This window comes from Dendropsophus ebraccatus, chromosome 1 (assembly GCF_027789765.1).
Source record: "Dendropsophus ebraccatus isolate aDenEbr1 chromosome 1, aDenEbr1.pat, whole genome shotgun sequence".
Taxonomy (NCBI): domain Eukaryota; kingdom Metazoa; phylum Chordata; class Amphibia; order Anura; family Hylidae; genus Dendropsophus; species Dendropsophus ebraccatus.
Genome location: NC_091454.1, coordinates 112,294,854 through 112,311,949, shown reverse-complemented (window position 1 = coordinate 112,311,949; position 17,096 = coordinate 112,294,854).

Sequence of the window (17,096 nt, the reverse complement as noted above, 5' to 3'; positions counted from 1 at the left end):
ATTTCACACTGCGAAATGTGAAATCTGTGCACGGCAGCACTGATTTGCTGAGCGGGACCAGAGCCGGGAGCCTCACATGCAGCCGCGGCGCTGAACAGGTAATGTATGCTCTCAGCGGCACGCTGCAGGCGGCGGGGGGTTAACTCACATACTCACAGCGGGATGTCAATCCTGCTGCGATAATGTGTTCTCATAGGGATGAATTGCATTGGATCCGCAGCGGATTTCGCTGCTAATTTGCAGCGTCAAATCCGCTGCGGATCTGGTACGTGTGAAGGCACCTTTAAGGAAAGAAACAGCAAGTATATGCATATAAATGTGCTGACAGTTATAAGTTAATTGTTTAACAGTGAATGATCTTTGTAAAACTCATTTTTTATTTTTGGGGCACAGTGTCATAGAGGTGTGTCTCCCTCCTCTCTGAATAATTGACAGCCAGCTGTGCAGGAATTCATTGTAGCTGAAAATGATCTGGCTGTCAGTCATCCAATGCAGAGGTGGTAGCCAGAGAACATGGTGGGCACCAGCAGTGTCACAGGCACACCTGTGTAAATCATCCACTGGAGGATTGATATACAGGTACAGGCTATGTTCACACTACGTGAAAAAACGGCCGTTGTCCGCGCCGCAAAACTACAGCCGTTGTTTTGAGGTTCCCTATAATGACTGTAATGCAATGTAACTACGGCCGTTGAATTCACACTACGTATCAGATTAGGGCCGTTGTTTATACGGCCCCGTGAAAAATGAACATGTCAATTATTTCCGGCCAGTACTACTGCAACATCGGCCGTGGATTTCAATGCGGCCGCAAACGTAAAACTTATATCTGCCAAATTATGTAAAAAAATTTCTGAGTGGTTTATCGGGCTGGGCGCAGTATTTAAAGTAAATGACCTGTTTCATCCCGTTTATAAACATGCTAGTAATCAAAATTCCGTAGTTCCTTAGCCGTAGTTTCACGATTAGCCCATACGTTCGTAATTCTACGGCCATTGTTTTGGCCTCAAAATAACGGCCTTTGAAAATAACGGCTGTTATTTTACCTAGTGTGAACATAGCCATAAACAGCATGCTTGTTTAATAAATTACTCATGACTCTCAGAAAGTATATATGCATACACATGCCGTCAGTTTCCTTCTGATTTGCAAATTACATTGGCACTTTTTGCTGGGAGATCCTCAATAAACATATTTTGGATTACATCCAACAAATGTAGACATACCTTTATGTTACACATATATATGATGTATATGGCCAGGTCCACATGTTGTGGAATAAATCTACAAGAGAAACCAGAAAAATCCACACATAAACACATTTTGCTTTGGATTTTACCTATTACATTATAATGAATGAATCTGTAGTAATATCTGTAGCAAGCTATGTATCATAACTAAACAGAAAAATATATACAGAGCAATGATTCACACAAACTTGTTTAACCACCTAGAAAAAACACTAAATACAAGCTCTTGGGTTGTTCCTGGAAGAATCCGCCTGACTGTGCGTTAATAACTAGTGTGTTTCTCTATTACAGCATTGCTTGGCAGATCAACCATTCATGAGTGGAGGAAAACAGATGACAAGACAATCACTATGTAAGTTGTAATGGCAACCAGGTATCACAAACACTATGGGGGGGGGGGGTCATTCTGCATGGCAGAACACACCACTCCCTAAGCATGGTCTTCTCGTGGCTTATTTTCAGGATCATTCAGGGTTTGAAGACTCTGACTGTATGACACATCAAGCTCTTTCAAATGACAGGTACACTTTCACCAAGAGTACAAGTTCTTTCACCATTTGTTGTCTAGTGTTTGTTATTCAGTCTTTTGTGCATCATTCGTGTCTATTAATTGTGATCCCTGAATTCAGTGCCTCAGTTATGAATAAATAATAATTCATGCAACGCCTTTTGATTAAAATAGATTAAAAAAGAAGTGAAATTTTCCCACATTCTTTCACTTCCCTTACAATCCACTCGTGGTAGTACATTCAAAAATTGCATTAAAACAGCATATGTGTAAAAATGTGTATATATCTAATTGGAAAAATGTGTAAGTGTCCAAATCTTTGCCTAGCATAAATAAAACAAGTGTTTTGAAGAGTACATTGTCTTCTCTATTCTTTTACAGACATACCTATAGATTGCAATGACTGCTGCTGATCGTATCAGCATTTGTGCTGACTTTGTGTCTACAGTGTGAATGTTGGCAAGCAAAGCAGTATCAGCAGTCTGAAAAACATACACAGGACTTCACAAATAGATGACTGCACTTAGGTATCTCTGTTAGTTCATTTAACCAAAAGGTGAACAAGTGAACAGTTAACTCTTACAGTTATGGTTGATTGTGCACCCATTAGTGAGGGAAAATATTACAAATTATTCTGTATCCAAACCTTAAAGGGGTATTCTTATTTGTATATTTAGGCTGGGTTCACACTACGTATATTTCAAGAAACGAACAACAGTAAGTATGCAATAAGGGCAATGGCACTCCAAAAATGAGAATGAATATGAAAATCTTTAAACAAACCATGAAACATGAAAATAGTTAAAAACACTTAAAAAACAGAACAAGAGACCATGATTGTAATCATGTGCTCAGGGCCAATAGTGGAGAACCATATACTCCAGGTAAATGTCTCAAACCCCATCCAATAACATAATGCTAGTCCCTTATCACAAAAAGGATCCTGGTCTCAAGTAAATAAATTTGTATACAAACAAAGTGCAAATGCATGAGAAATAGATGAAACATAAAACATATATGTGAATCCCTGTAATGAGTAGTATACTATATTTCCTGATGTAAATGAAAACCAAATACTATATCAACTACATACACACATAAAGGAAATTTCACAGGAACGTGAAATACCTTTAACCCCTTAACGACATCGGGCGTAAATTTACGCCCTTGCGCCCTGGTACTTAGCGCATCAGGGCTTAAATTTACGCCCGATGTTTCCCCGATCGCTGCGTGTTCGCACACAGCGATCGGGGAAGATGGCCTGCTATAAATCATAGCAGGCCATCTTAGCTTCTCGGCACGGGGGGTGGTTAACACCCCCCGTGCTTACGATCGCCGCTATTGGCTGATCAATTCAGATCAGCCAATAGCGGCGATCGGAACCTTTCCGGGTCATCGGGTCACCGAAAAAAAATGGCGATCGGTGCTGTCCGAGGACGGCACCGACCGCCATTACTGTAAAAAGTAATGGTGGTCACGGCGCCACCGGTGGCACGGCGATCAGAGTCCCCCAAAATAGTAAATACCTGCTCTGGACGCCTCAGCTAGGTAGCTAAGGGGTCCAGAGCAGGTATTTGTACATTACTCACCTGTCCCGGGGTCCTGATCCGCGTCTTCCGGGTTCGCGGCGTCCTCCGTCTTCTCCTTCGGTCTTCGGCTCTTTCCGGCGGTCCCCATCGGCTTTTTTCGGCTATTTTCGGCTCCAGCCTCGTCTTTTTCCGGATTTTGCGCTCTGCTGCCCCCTAGCGGCTGATATGTGTAATACACTTATCAGCAGCTACAGAGATATTCAGAATGTAGAAAAAGTTTTTTTGTTTTTTTCTATTTTCCGCACCCTATCACCGCCGAGTGTTGATCAGCATCGCACGAAAGTGCGCTACTAATCAGCAACTCCTCCTTTTTGGCGTAGGGTGTTTTTTTTTCTATATCCTACTGCCACGGTCTGCTGATAAGTGCCGCACATAAGTGCGGCATTTATCAGCAACGCCTTTGTTGCCGTAGGTTTTTTTTATACTTACTGTAAAAAAAAACACGTAAAAAACACTACATTACACCACACTACATTGAATAAAGTTTGACACTACACCACTACATACCCCATATACCATTCCCCGTATAAAGATGACCCCCAGGGTGTTTTCGGCGTCAGAGGGATACATTATTATTGCCTCCGACACCGAAACAGCCAGTGAGGATGAATGGGGGGATCCTTCTTTCCTCCATTCATCCTTATCCTCATCATCCAGTGACGTGTCTGGGGGTAGCGTAGCGTACGCTGCCTCCCAGACACGTCTTTTCCGCCAGTACCGTCCCAATAAGAGATGACGGCATGAAATTCTCTAAACTCTGTGAGAGTACCTCAGGGTACACTTACAGATTTAGGGTGCGTGCACACTGCGGAATGACGATGGATAATCCTTTGTGCATTCCGCAGCTGGCACCTGCTGGCGGACTGATGCAGGCGCGCGTCTCCACCGGTGTCATAGACTCCATTCTATGCACAGGCGGATTCCAACGTCCATCCAAAGAATGAACACGTTGATCGGAGAGCGGAATCCGCCTGTGCATAGAATGGAGTCTATGACACGTGTGGAGACGTGTGCCTGCATCACTGGTGGGTGCCAGCTGTGGAATGCACGAAGGGTTATCTGTCGCCATTCCGCAGTGTGCACATACCCTTAGAGTGTATGTAGGAAGGGACACCCAAATCCAGCCCCCAGATACCCCCACAATGCCCCCCCCCCCCCATCCTCGGAGTTAGTGGGGAGATCATTCAGGAACTGATCTTCCCACTGCTGGATAAAGGTCACCACCACCTGTACGGGGAATAACTTTTATACCAGCACCCCCTCTTCCGGTCCCTCGCTGCCCTGTAGCTTGCGGCACGATCCGAACATATCAGAAGCAGTAATAGAGCCCTAATATTTAGCAGCCATGGAGCGGACCCAGCGCTTCTGGATATGAGGGACCCCGTATCGCACCAGGACAACATTTTCCAGGTGACGTCCCCCACACTGGAGAAAGGGAGACCCCAGAAGAAGTGCAGAGTGTGGTGTAACAGGGGGATCAGGAAGGACGCCATTTTCCAGTGTGACACCTGTCCTGATCACCCCGGCCTCTGCATACTGGATCGCTTCAAGGCATACCACACGTCATTGGGGTTCTACATGATCTAAATTCTGTCCCTTATTCCTATTTCAGGGGTCACATTGATCCAGGGATTATTCTGATCGCCATTATGGAGTCGGGAAGGAATTTTTTCCCTGTGATGAGGCTACTGTTGTCTGCCTTACAAGGGTTTTTTCCCTTCCTCTGGGTCAACACAGGTTGAATTTGATGGACACCTGTCATTTTCAACCTTATAAACTAATAATTGGCCTAATACCCCCAAATAAATTAGAATTGTCCCTTTTCCCCAGCTAAATAGGTATGGCCGCCAATCCCATTAGAGGATGCCATGATGCAATTACAAAGCCTCTGTGCGGCCAGGACAGTAGAAACCCCCCACAAGTGACCCCATTCTGGAAACTATACCCGATAAGGAATCTAACAAGGGGGGCAGCGGGGATATGGCCCCCTGGTGACGGCCACATTTGGGACGTGAAAATGAAAAAAAAATGGTATTTTTTATTTTCTCTGCACATGTTCTACGTAAGTGCCCGTCACCAGTGGGGTCCATATGCTCACTGTACCCCTTGTTAGATTCCTTATGGGGTGTAGTTTCCGTGGTAGCGCAGGCTGATTAAGAGAAGAAGTACAGGCGTCGACTGATTCTGTCGGCTTCTGCTTCATGCGGGAGCCGGCGCCATCTTGCTTGAAATGCGGAGGATCCCATATAACTTTTAGCCGCCTCCGCGGCTGAGTCGGACAAAATGACATAATGTCCAGGTAGGGGGTAACACTCACAGTCAATAGGAGCCCAAGTAGGAAGAAGGAAGCGGGCAAAATAAGGTCCAAGTCGCTGATAAACGGGGTAATGAGCGGGAGCGCTCAGGATGTGCGACCGTCTCCTTCGGCTGCAGGCCACGCCCCCCAATATATTAAATTAATAAAACACATTTTCTTTGTAATAAAGTCCCTTTCGTTGTTCAATAATTTAATTCTAACAAATCCATCATTGTGCAACTAAATATACTGTTAAAATAAATAGATATATAAATAAATGTATATTTATATATATATATTTATTTTTTGACAGTATATTTAATTGCACAATGATGGATTTGTTAGAATTAAATTATTGAACAACGAAACTGATTTTATTACAACGAAAATGTGTTTTATTAATTAAATATTAATTAGTACAGGAAGCTCCATTAAGCCGTTAATTCATATTCCCGGTAATAGAGCATTCTGTACTAATCATCACTTTACTTTAATGAAAACATCAAATGTTTCTTCCAATTATGTTATCACAATAGCATTATTAGAAGAAACATTTAGAATTATATGTGCACTCAGCTGATTGGCTGATCGGCTGAGCATACATATAAAGAGCCGGTCCGCAGTACAGTGACTTCATTGTGCTGCGGACCAACGAAGAGGCAACATCGGGGTGAGTATACAGCTCTCCCCACCCCCTCCCCAGCACTGCACCCATCCCAGTAAGGAAGGGGGGTCACTTAACCCCTTCCTTGCTTGGATGGGTGCAGTCTGACATCAGTCTGGCCCCCATGGGGTTAAGGGGGATGCAATACATCCTCCCTTAACCCCTTGGGGGCCAGACTGTAAGCATTGATCTGTAAAGATGCTGCATACTGTAAGGTGCACAATACCGCTCACAATGATGGGTGTTGTGCTCCTGTTTGTGTGTTTTTTGTGTGTTTCTCCCTTTTTTGTTTTTCAGATATCGGTATCCTGTAGATTACGTCGGATTCGGTGGACTACGTCAATGACCAGCGGTTGTTTGGTGTGTTTTTTTTTTATAAAATGGTCAATGAGGGGTGTGGGGGTGTTTTTATTTGAATAAAAAAATGTTTTCACTTGTGTGTTGTCTTTATTTCTTTACTTTATAGACTTAGTAGTGGAAGCCGTCTAATAGACGGAATCCATTACTAAGTCGGGGCCTAGTGTTAGCCGGTATAAAATGCCGGTATAAAGATTTAGGCTGGGGAGGGCCTAAACCAATAGCTCTTCCCACCCTGGTGTTACCAGGCTGCTGTCCCTTGGTTTTTAACTTGGCTGGTTATAAAAATAGGGGGGACCCTATGCGGTTTTTTTAAATTATTTATTTATTTAAAAAAAAAAAACACATAGGGACCCCCCTATTTTTATAACCAGCCGGGTTAAAAACCAAGCGACAGCAGCCTGGTAACACCAGGGTGGGAAGAGCCATTGGTTTAGGCCCTCCCCAGCCTAACTCTTACCAGCCTGCTGCCGCCCCAGTCTAGGAGCACCAATTTTGACGCTCCGGAACCACTGGCACCCGGCTCTTCCCAGTACCCCTGGTGGCATTGGGTACTGGGGTAATAATGGGGGGTTAGTGTTAGCCATTTTATACCGGCTAACACTAGGCCCCGACTTAGTAATGGATTCCGTCTATTAAACGGCTTCCACTACTAAGTCTATAAAGTAAAGAAATAAAGACAACACACAAGTGAAAAAATGTTTTTATTCAAATAAAAACACCCCCACACCTCTCGACCATTTTATTAAAAAAAAACACCAAACAACCGCTGGTCATCGACGTAGTCCACCGAATCCAACGTAATCCACAGGATACCGATATCTGAAAAACAAAAAGGGAGAAACACACAAAAAACACACAAACAGGAGAACAACACCCATCATTGTGAGCGGTGTTGTGCTCCTTACAGTATGCAGCATCTTTACAGATCGCTGCTTACAGTCTGGCACCCAAGGAGTTAAGGGAGGATGCATTGCATCCCCCTTAACCCCTTGGGGGCCAGACTGATGTCAGACTGCACCCATCCAAGCAAGGAAGGGGTTAAGTGACCCCCCCTTCCTTACTGGGATGGGTGCAGTGCTGGGGAGGGGGTGGGGAGAGCTCTATACTCACCCTGATGTTGCCTCTTCGCCGGTCCGCAGCACAATGAAGTCACTGTGCTGCGGACCGGCTCTTTATATGTGCGCTCAGCTGTTCAGCCAATCAGCTGAGCGCACATATAATTCAAAATGTTTCTTCTAATAATGCTATTGTGATAACATAATTAGAAGAAACATTTGATGTTTTCATTAAAGTAAAGTGATGATAAGTACAGAATGCTCTATTACCGGGAATATGAATTAACTGCTTAATGGAGCTTCCTGTACTAATTAATATTTAATTAATAAAACACATTTTCGTTGTAATAAAATCAATTTCGTTGTTCAATAATTTAAACGAATCCATCATTGTGCAATTAAATATACTGTCAAAAAATAAATATATATATAAATATACATTTATTTATATATATATTTATTTTAACAGTATATTTAGTTGCAAAATAATGGATTTGTTTAAATTTAATTATTGAACAACGAAAGGGACTTTATTACAACGAAAATGTGTTTTATTAATTAAATATATTAACCATGAGAGGCATCGGCATTACTGCAGAGGATCGCAAACCCCGGTAATAGCGATTCATGTAAACTGTTTCCCTGCTTTCCCAGATGCATTCCAGAGGTGTTTGCATCACTTTCTTAAGATTTTATTTGTTATTTTTAGTTGAACCAGATTTCCAAGTAAATGACCGTATGTTTTCAGCCGCATGTCTATTTTTTCCCACGGCCGTAGTTTCAGCCGCACATTTCCAGCCGCATAAAAAATACAGCCGCACAGATACATAGTGTGAACATAGCCTTAAAGTATATTTTCACTGTTTATATTGGTTTACTTTAGTTTGTTAGAAGTGCCACCCATATATGTGATATGCGCTTCTTGTGGTCTCTGTCTTGGCTCTGAGCTAGACAAACTTATGGAAAAGTTCTCTGATATGAAGGACAAGTCAGGGCCAGAGAGGGTTTCGGAGAGAAAGATCTCTGCAAAAAAGTACACAGTTCAGCTCTCTCAGTGGGGCCTGAAAGGGATGAGAAAATTGGGGGACATGCTAAAGCCAGACACGGGATGTTTTACACAAATTTTACACAAGGAAATGGTTGATGTTTTCAAAAAGTGGGCTAGGGAAATAGGTGATGAAGACTTACCAGAAGGAATATTGAAGGGTCTGGAGGGTGTACGTAGGGCAACGGTGAATGAACAATGGCGCGAGATGTACTTCAAGATCATTCATAGGGCTACTTATGCTTTTAACTTGTCTTATGCAAATGCCTTGCCCACTACCTACGTGCATGCCCCTCGTGCCAGCTTGACAGGGCAAATCTCCTGCACGGGCTGTGGTCTTGTCCTGAAGTAGAAAAAGTGTGGACCGAGGCATTTGCGTATGCCCTCAGAGTGTGGGGGGTCTCGTTACCTTTTACTCCTCAAATCGCAATCTTTCATATTCTCACATTGGAAACACCGGGTCTGGACCTCAACCATACTCCGGTTCATATTATTCACACATATCTCCTGGTGGTAAAAAAAATGTCTGTTGCGTCATTGGCTGCAAACATCTGTACCAACACTGGTGAAATAACTGACACTATGTCCCATATACTCCACTTGGATTGTATAGACACAGAACGGCATAAAGAAAAAGGGCCAAAACACTTCTTCAGCAAATGGAGGGCTTTTATTGAGTATAATTTCACATCAGCAGAGATAGAAGGCCTCATGGAGGTCTTCAGTGGTATAATAAGGAGGCTTTGAATAATTCATTGGGCAAGCTCCAATTACCAGATAGGAGACTTACATGAGAGTTGCTTTCTCTGGACAAGAGAGGACGGGTTAGGGGGGAGGAGGGGTAGTTTGGGGGGGGGGGGGTTGCGATGAGGGAATCAGGGAAAATTGTTCTTCATTTAACCTCTATTATGATGTCACATGTTTACCCCGACCTGGCAGGAGCGAAATTCTCAACTCCTTGTTGTTACCTGCTGTATTGTTACTTCGTAGATATCTTATGCACCTTTGATGTACTCGGGACTGTCTGTCAGGTCTTATGCAGGATGATGTCGTCATTGTTTAATATGACATCTCATTATCTGTTTACCAATAAAAATGTTTTTGAAAAAAAAAAGTACACAGTTCCGATACTCCTCAAGATGTAGTGGGGTTTGTTCCGCCAAGAAGGGTACTTCAAGACAACAGTCCAAGGGGGCCACTAAAAAGTCCTAAATCACCAAGGTATCCTCAGTGGTAGCAGAAATTAGACTCCAGGGAATCTGAGTAATTCATTATCTGGGCGATTGGCTCATCATGGCAGCCACGGCAGACCTGCTGGAGATGCAGGTCCGCACAGTTCTCCTGTTCATGCATTGCTTAGTCTGGATAATGAGTTCAGAGACTTTAAACAAGACTTTATTTATCTCCGCAGAGGAAAGCGAGGATCCTTTGGGGATACGAATTTCTATCAGTACCCAGACAGGTGCCAATAAGAACAGTACTGAGGTTCCTGGGCTTGCATTCCTCCACTGTGGATGTGGTTCTGTGGGCTCTATGGCACATGTGCACTCCTCAGTTGTAGGTATAAGGGGCCTGGGACAGGTCTCTAGAATTGATAAAAACCTATATTAAGTCTACTGACCAAAAATCAACTTATAAGGGTTCAAATCATATATATACTACCAAAGAAAAAACCCTTCAACCATTTCATTTAAAGAATTTCAATAACCAACTAGTTTTGCCAAAACCTTAATTCTTTATTAGTTCATAAATCCCAAAGTAATCCTATAAAAACAACATGAACACAATGGACAATTAAAAACAACGGGTGCAGGGGATCATAACAACATACAATTAGAATCTAAATAAATTATGCAAGACAAGGGGGAGACAACAGATGGTAAAAATATAGGATTCCAAAAGGTTCAATTCATATGCCATAAAGTGCGGCGTGTCTATTTTGTAAACCAATGCTCCCGAGTCTAGGTACTGGGAGTAAATAAAGTGGCTAAATTGCCAAAAGAACAATCCTGTACTCAGACCATTTCACCTATGGAAAACACCATCCCCCATCACTGCATCCCCTGCACCTCACCCTCCAACGTGTTTAGTCAACCTTTTTCAAGGAGTGGAATTGATACACTGCAGGTGACTGCAGGTTGATCATTTCAGTCAACAGCAAGAGGTCCCTTCTATGGCTTAAGGAGCTAAGGGACAGAAAGGAACTAGAGGAACCACAGTGGTCGATTCTCACCATCTGGAGCCCATCTGGATGATCTTCAAATTTATGGAACTTGGAAAGAAGAAGGACATCAGCTATTCTCCAATGTTCGAGAGCCGAGAGCCATCTATCAGGAATTACGTCACTTCACGCCATACATTCTACACAGGGCAGTATGGGTACGGACAACATTGTGTGTTTTTGTTACATCAAGAAACAAGGAGGCACCAGATCTCAATCTCATGTGAGAGTAGTGGAGAGGTTCTTCAAAGGAATGGAGGAGAAGATAATCAGGTTGTCCGCAACCCATATCAAAGGGGAACAGAATGTTCTTGTGGACTGCCTCAGTCAGGGGCTTTCGGTTCCTGAAGAATGGAGTCTGAACGAAGACATCTTCAGGTGTCTGGTGGACATAGGGGGACTTCCTCAAATAGATCTGATGGCTACTCAGGCCAACAACAAACTTCGGGCTTTCTGTTCCCTTTACACTGCACTGCCGTTGCGGTAGATGACATTGTCCATTTCAGAGTGTAGACAATCCTTTTCTTACAATTCCCTATCAGAACATATTATAGACAAAAGTCCCTAATAAATATAATTGACTGGTTTGGAATATTGAAACATTCGAGGCTAAATAGCCATTTGAGGTGTTATAAAAATTAAAGGTCATATTCCCTGGAGGTATATACACATTGCTACTCGCAAATATAGAAAGAGCACAACAAACAATACAGTACACTACTGTCCTAGAGGCATGTAAGTGCTAAAGCAGATTCTTGGCACAAGCTTACTAAGTATGTGACATTTAAAAAGAATGGAATCAAGCCACGTAGCAGATTCAGAGGCACCTTTTCATACACATATTTATCTTTATTAGCCTCAATAAGAAGTCAGCGTATGGATAGCTGTTTTTTGCCCAACAAGAGGAGATTAGTATAACGCCAGCACTAAATCTACAACCTTGCCTTGTCCTATCCATAAAATATACACATAATGGGGGAGATTTATCAAACATGGTGTAAAGTAAAACTGCTCAGTTGCCCCTAGCAACCAATCAGATTCCACCTTTCATTTTCCAAAGAGTCTGTGAGGAATGAAAGGTGGAATCTGATTGGTTGCTAGCGGCAACTGAGACATTTTTATCTAATGCCATATTTGATAAATCTCCCCCAAAATCCCCAAAATAGAGCACAATTAACAAACTTTACTGGGCTTAATCATCATTAGAAACACTGTATGGAGACTGTGAGTGGTAAGACCTGCACTAGGCACTTTTTATAGGGCTGGCAATAAATATTAGATATTTTTTCTACTTGGCAGCTAGATACACGAAGGGCTGCTGATTAGTCTTTGGCTTTGTGTTCTTTTTTGTTTCTATGCTAACAAATGTTACATCACATGAAAGCCTAACATACTATAGGATTTTAAAAATTTTGTGTTTTTGACTTATGGCAACAGTGAAACAGTGGGCACACAGGAAAACCAGGAGAGGAGAGCAAGGCTCCAGGAGCTAAAACACGCACACTTACTTAGAGGTATCTTCCTTTCCCCTTTCTCGGTTTATTATTCTCTTCTCTTTCTGAGGTATCCCTGGGCCCTACTTTCCACTTGCACCTCCCCTTCTTAGAAAAGACTTTCATGGCCATGCTCTCAAAATTGCTCCAGAGGCTCTTTGACTATATACAATATATATCTATAGCCTCTCCTCTTTTACACTTTATCTTAGATCTTATTACCTCTTTATTAATTTCCTCAGCGTACTCTCATCCCTTTATTAGATAGAAGCTGTCCCCTTTTATTCCCCTTCATTCCTAACTCTATGTATCCATACAACTTCTCTCCTGTTACCTCCTCTCCCCCTTACCTTTATATTACATGCAGAGAAAAAAAGAACACCCCTACCTATTCTATCCACTTCACCTAATAAGTTATTTATGTGTCCCCTCCGTCCAAAGGTTACACCTGGATCACATCAAGATTTTATATAAAATCTTATTTAATACCTCTTTTCTTCCCTGTTTCTTCCACACCTAATTACTCTGATCTCTCCCACCCTCTCGCATACAGAAAAACAACAACAAAAAAAAAAAATGACAAACAAAAAAAAGGGGGGAGTATTTATCCACTCCATCCTGCCCATTTTTTCCTCAAACTTCTCAAGCTTATTTATTTTAGTAGCTTTAATATGATCAATCATTATAAAGCCTTTACTTTCCTTCTCCAATCTTCGCAAGCATATAGCATTACTTACCTGTCTATCCCAGTTTTGAAACTACCAAAAATCAATTTGTTTGGGGGGGGGGGGTTCTGTATTGTGTTTCTGTCCTTTCTGGTTGAGCAGTTCCCAGAATGCAATGCTTTCCCTCAGCTGATTATCACAGTCCCCCACCCATCATTAGCAGTAAAATTAGTGCTGCACATGCTTCTGGCCATTCAGAGATTGTGAATCACTCAGGGGATTGGTGGATCCAGCCAAGCCTCCTGTGACATCACGCCCTGCCCCCTGTCTACATCAGCCTGTGCTCAGCAAACACACACAATGTGAGACAGAGGCGTGGAATATTTGTCTCCTAAGGTGGGAGAGCAGTGGGAGCAGGAGACAAGGCGAATTGGCACAGGGGCCATTTTTTTCACTTCCTGGATTTCTTTCAGCTATCAGTGTGGCAGAACCGCACAGATACGGTAATACATTGTATAGACACATCTATATAACTTTTAATGTTTTTTAATAGAAAAGAAGTTTTTCTTATCTGTAGTTCCCCTTTAAGATACAGAACTTTGCCGCAAATAGTACATTAATCAATACCTCCTTTTTAGAGATGAGTGAACCTCAAGCATGCTCGAGTCGATCCGAACCCGAACTTTCGGCATTTGATTAGCGGTGGCTGCTGAAGTTGGATAAAGCCCTAAGGCTATGTGGAAAACATGGATATAGTCATTGGCTATATCCATGTTTTCCAGACAACCTTAGAGCTTTATCCAAGTTCAGCAGCCGCAGCTAATCAAATACCGAACGTTCGGGTTTCGGATCGACTCGAACCCGAACCCGGTTAGCTCTTCTCTACTCCTTTTGTGTCTCTATTCCTTTTACCTTTGAAAGATCCCCTAAAAGTAACACTCTAGGGTCTGATCGGGTATCCAATTTTTAAAGTCTCTTTAATTTTTTGTTGTACTTCCCCCAGTATCTATTTAAATTGGGACACCTCCATAACAGGTGTGTTAGCTCCCCTTTTGCTCCATTAAGACATAAAACAGTGTTACGCACTTTCATCTTGATTAATCTACTCAGTGTAGTGTAATCTATGTATTATGAATACCTGCGGCACTCTGTGATTTAGTTTAATACTACACCTCTTTATCCCCTTAAACACTTCCCCCAGTTAATTTCTTTAGTACCTAAATCCATTTCCAACTTTGCTATAAAGTTGTCTTCTAGTGACCCATTAAATTTCTGTTTAAGAATTTTATATATCTTCCCTACTATCCATTTTCTAGCGTTGATAATGTGATCCTTAAAGAGTCACTGTCGTATTTTTTTTTTTTTTTTTGCAGAAATCAATAGTCCAGGCGATTTTAAGAAACTTTGTAATTGGGTTTATTAGCCAAATCTGCCATTATCTGCATGTAAAAAGCCTTTTCCCAGGTCCCCCCCTCCTTCCTCTTTTTCATCCACTCTGAAAAATCTGAAAATTGTGACTTGTTGCAGGAGACGTACCCTGTCTGTTCTAGGGAGAGGGGAGGGGGGAGGAGGAAGGAGGGAGTTAGCCGGCAGCAGAAAGCAGATAACAGAGGATTACAGGCACAGAGCTGGGTGACAGCTGTAATCTGAGCTCAGACAGGTCACTGGTGACTGTCACAGGAGATATCCCGTGAGGGATTTGTAGATTAACTCTTTGTTGTCCTGTTTTGGTCTTTTCTTTAGCTCTCTCCATAGGAGAACAATGAAGACAGGGGGAGAGCTTCAAACTGCTTTTTCATGATAAAAATGCATTTTTCGGATAATAAACCCAATTACAAAGTTTCTTAAAATCGCCTGGACTATTGATTTCTGCAAAAAAAAAATTCACGACAGTGACACTTTAACCCTTTAAGGACATGGCCCATTTTCGTTTTTACGTTTTCGGTTTTTCCTCCTTGTGTTTAAAAGGTCATAGCACTTGCATTTTTCCACCTAGAAACCCACATGACCCCTTATTTCTTGCGTCACTAATTGTACTTTGCAATTACAGGCTGAATTTTTGCATAAAGTACACTGCGAAACCAGAAAAAAATTCAAAGTGTGGTGAAATTGAAAAAAAAAAACGCATTTCTTTTATTTGGGGGAAATGTGTTTTTACGCCATTCGCCCTGGGGTAAAACTGACTTGTTATGCATGTTCCTCAAGTCGTTACGATTAAAACGATATATAACATGTATAACTTATATTGTATCTGATGGCCTGTAAAAAATTCAAACCGTTGTTAACCAATATACATTCCTTAAAATCGCTCCATTCCCAGGCTTATAGCGCTTTTATCCTTTGGTCTATGGGGCTGTGCGAGGTGTCATTTTTTGCGCCATGATGTGATCTTTCTATCGGTACCTTGATTGCGCATATACGACTTTTTGATCGCTTTTTATTACATTTTTTCTGGATTTGATGCGACCAAAAATGCGCAATTTTGCACTTTGGGATTTTTTTTGCGCTGACGCCGTTTACCGTACGAGATCAGGAATGTGATTAATTAATAGTTCGGGCGATTACGCACGCGGCGATAGCAAACATGTTTATTTATTTATTTATTTGTTTACTTTTATTTAAAACCTGGGGAAAGGGGGGTGATTCAGACTTTTATTAGGGGAGGGGGATTTTTACTATTAACAACACTTTTTTTTTTTTTTTTTACACATATACTAGAAGCCCCCCTAGGGGACTTCTAGTATATACACTTTGATCTCTCATAGAGATCTCTGCAGCATAGATATGCTGCAGAGATCCATGAGATCGGCACTCGTTTGCTTTCGGCTGCTGCAGCCGGAAACAAACGAGTGCCGAGCCGAGGACGGCGCCATCTTGGACGCGTCCCCGGCCGGCATCAGTAACGGAGATCGCTCCTCCGGGACAAGGTCCCGGAGGAGCGATCTCCCCCACTAGACACCAGGGAAAGGTTGCCTCCGGTAATCGGAGGCAGCTGTCAACTTTGACAGCTGCCTCCGATTAGCTAATTAGCGGGCACGGCGATCGGACCGTGCCCGCTAATAGCGGCGGTCCCGGGCTACACGCGGCACCCGGGATCGCGGCACTTCAAAGCGGGGCCGCCGCGCAGCCCCGCTTTGAAGTGCTAATGAGGACATAGGACGTACCGGTACGTCCTATGTCCTTAAGAGGTTAAATACTGAGTACTCTTCCTCAATAAAAATATGCCTATTTTTTGTTGCCCCCACTGCATGTTTAATCCGTAAATATCTAAACGCATTCATAACCCCCAATCCTTTATCCCTCCCCAAGTCTTCAAATTCCTTTAATTTCCCTTCCTTTAAAAATTTGACCGATTTTTGTGATTCCGTGCTTCACCCCAAAAAATTGTCTTGTATTTTATGCAACTGAGCATAAACTGGTAACTCTTACTTAGGGACAGAATTTTTTTTACATTCTCACAGACTTTATTATTAGTGATGAGCGAATAGTGAGATATTCGAATATTCAATATTCGTACGAATATCCCGCAAATATTCAAATATTCGATCGAATATTCGATCCCATTAAAGTCTATGGGAACAAGTATTCGATTAGTGAAAAACATCTATTTGACCATTTGGAGAGTAAAACCGGAAGCTGGGGGATTTGAACGCTTATAGAATATTTATCAAATATTCGCAGGATATTCGTACGAATACGATCTCACTATTCGCTCGAATATCTATTCGATCGAACGGTATTCGCTCATCACTATTTATTATTTAGATCATTGAGGGGATCTGTTCTATCTACTAATCCTTTCGACTCCAACAAAGATGGTAGATCTGGACACCAACTACTCCAAGAAATCAAACTTCCTCCATCTCACTATGTATAAGAAATAGGCCTCCAAAAGTTCAAAATTTGAAAGGTTTAAACCCCCTTCTTCCCAATTCCTTGTCAATACTTCG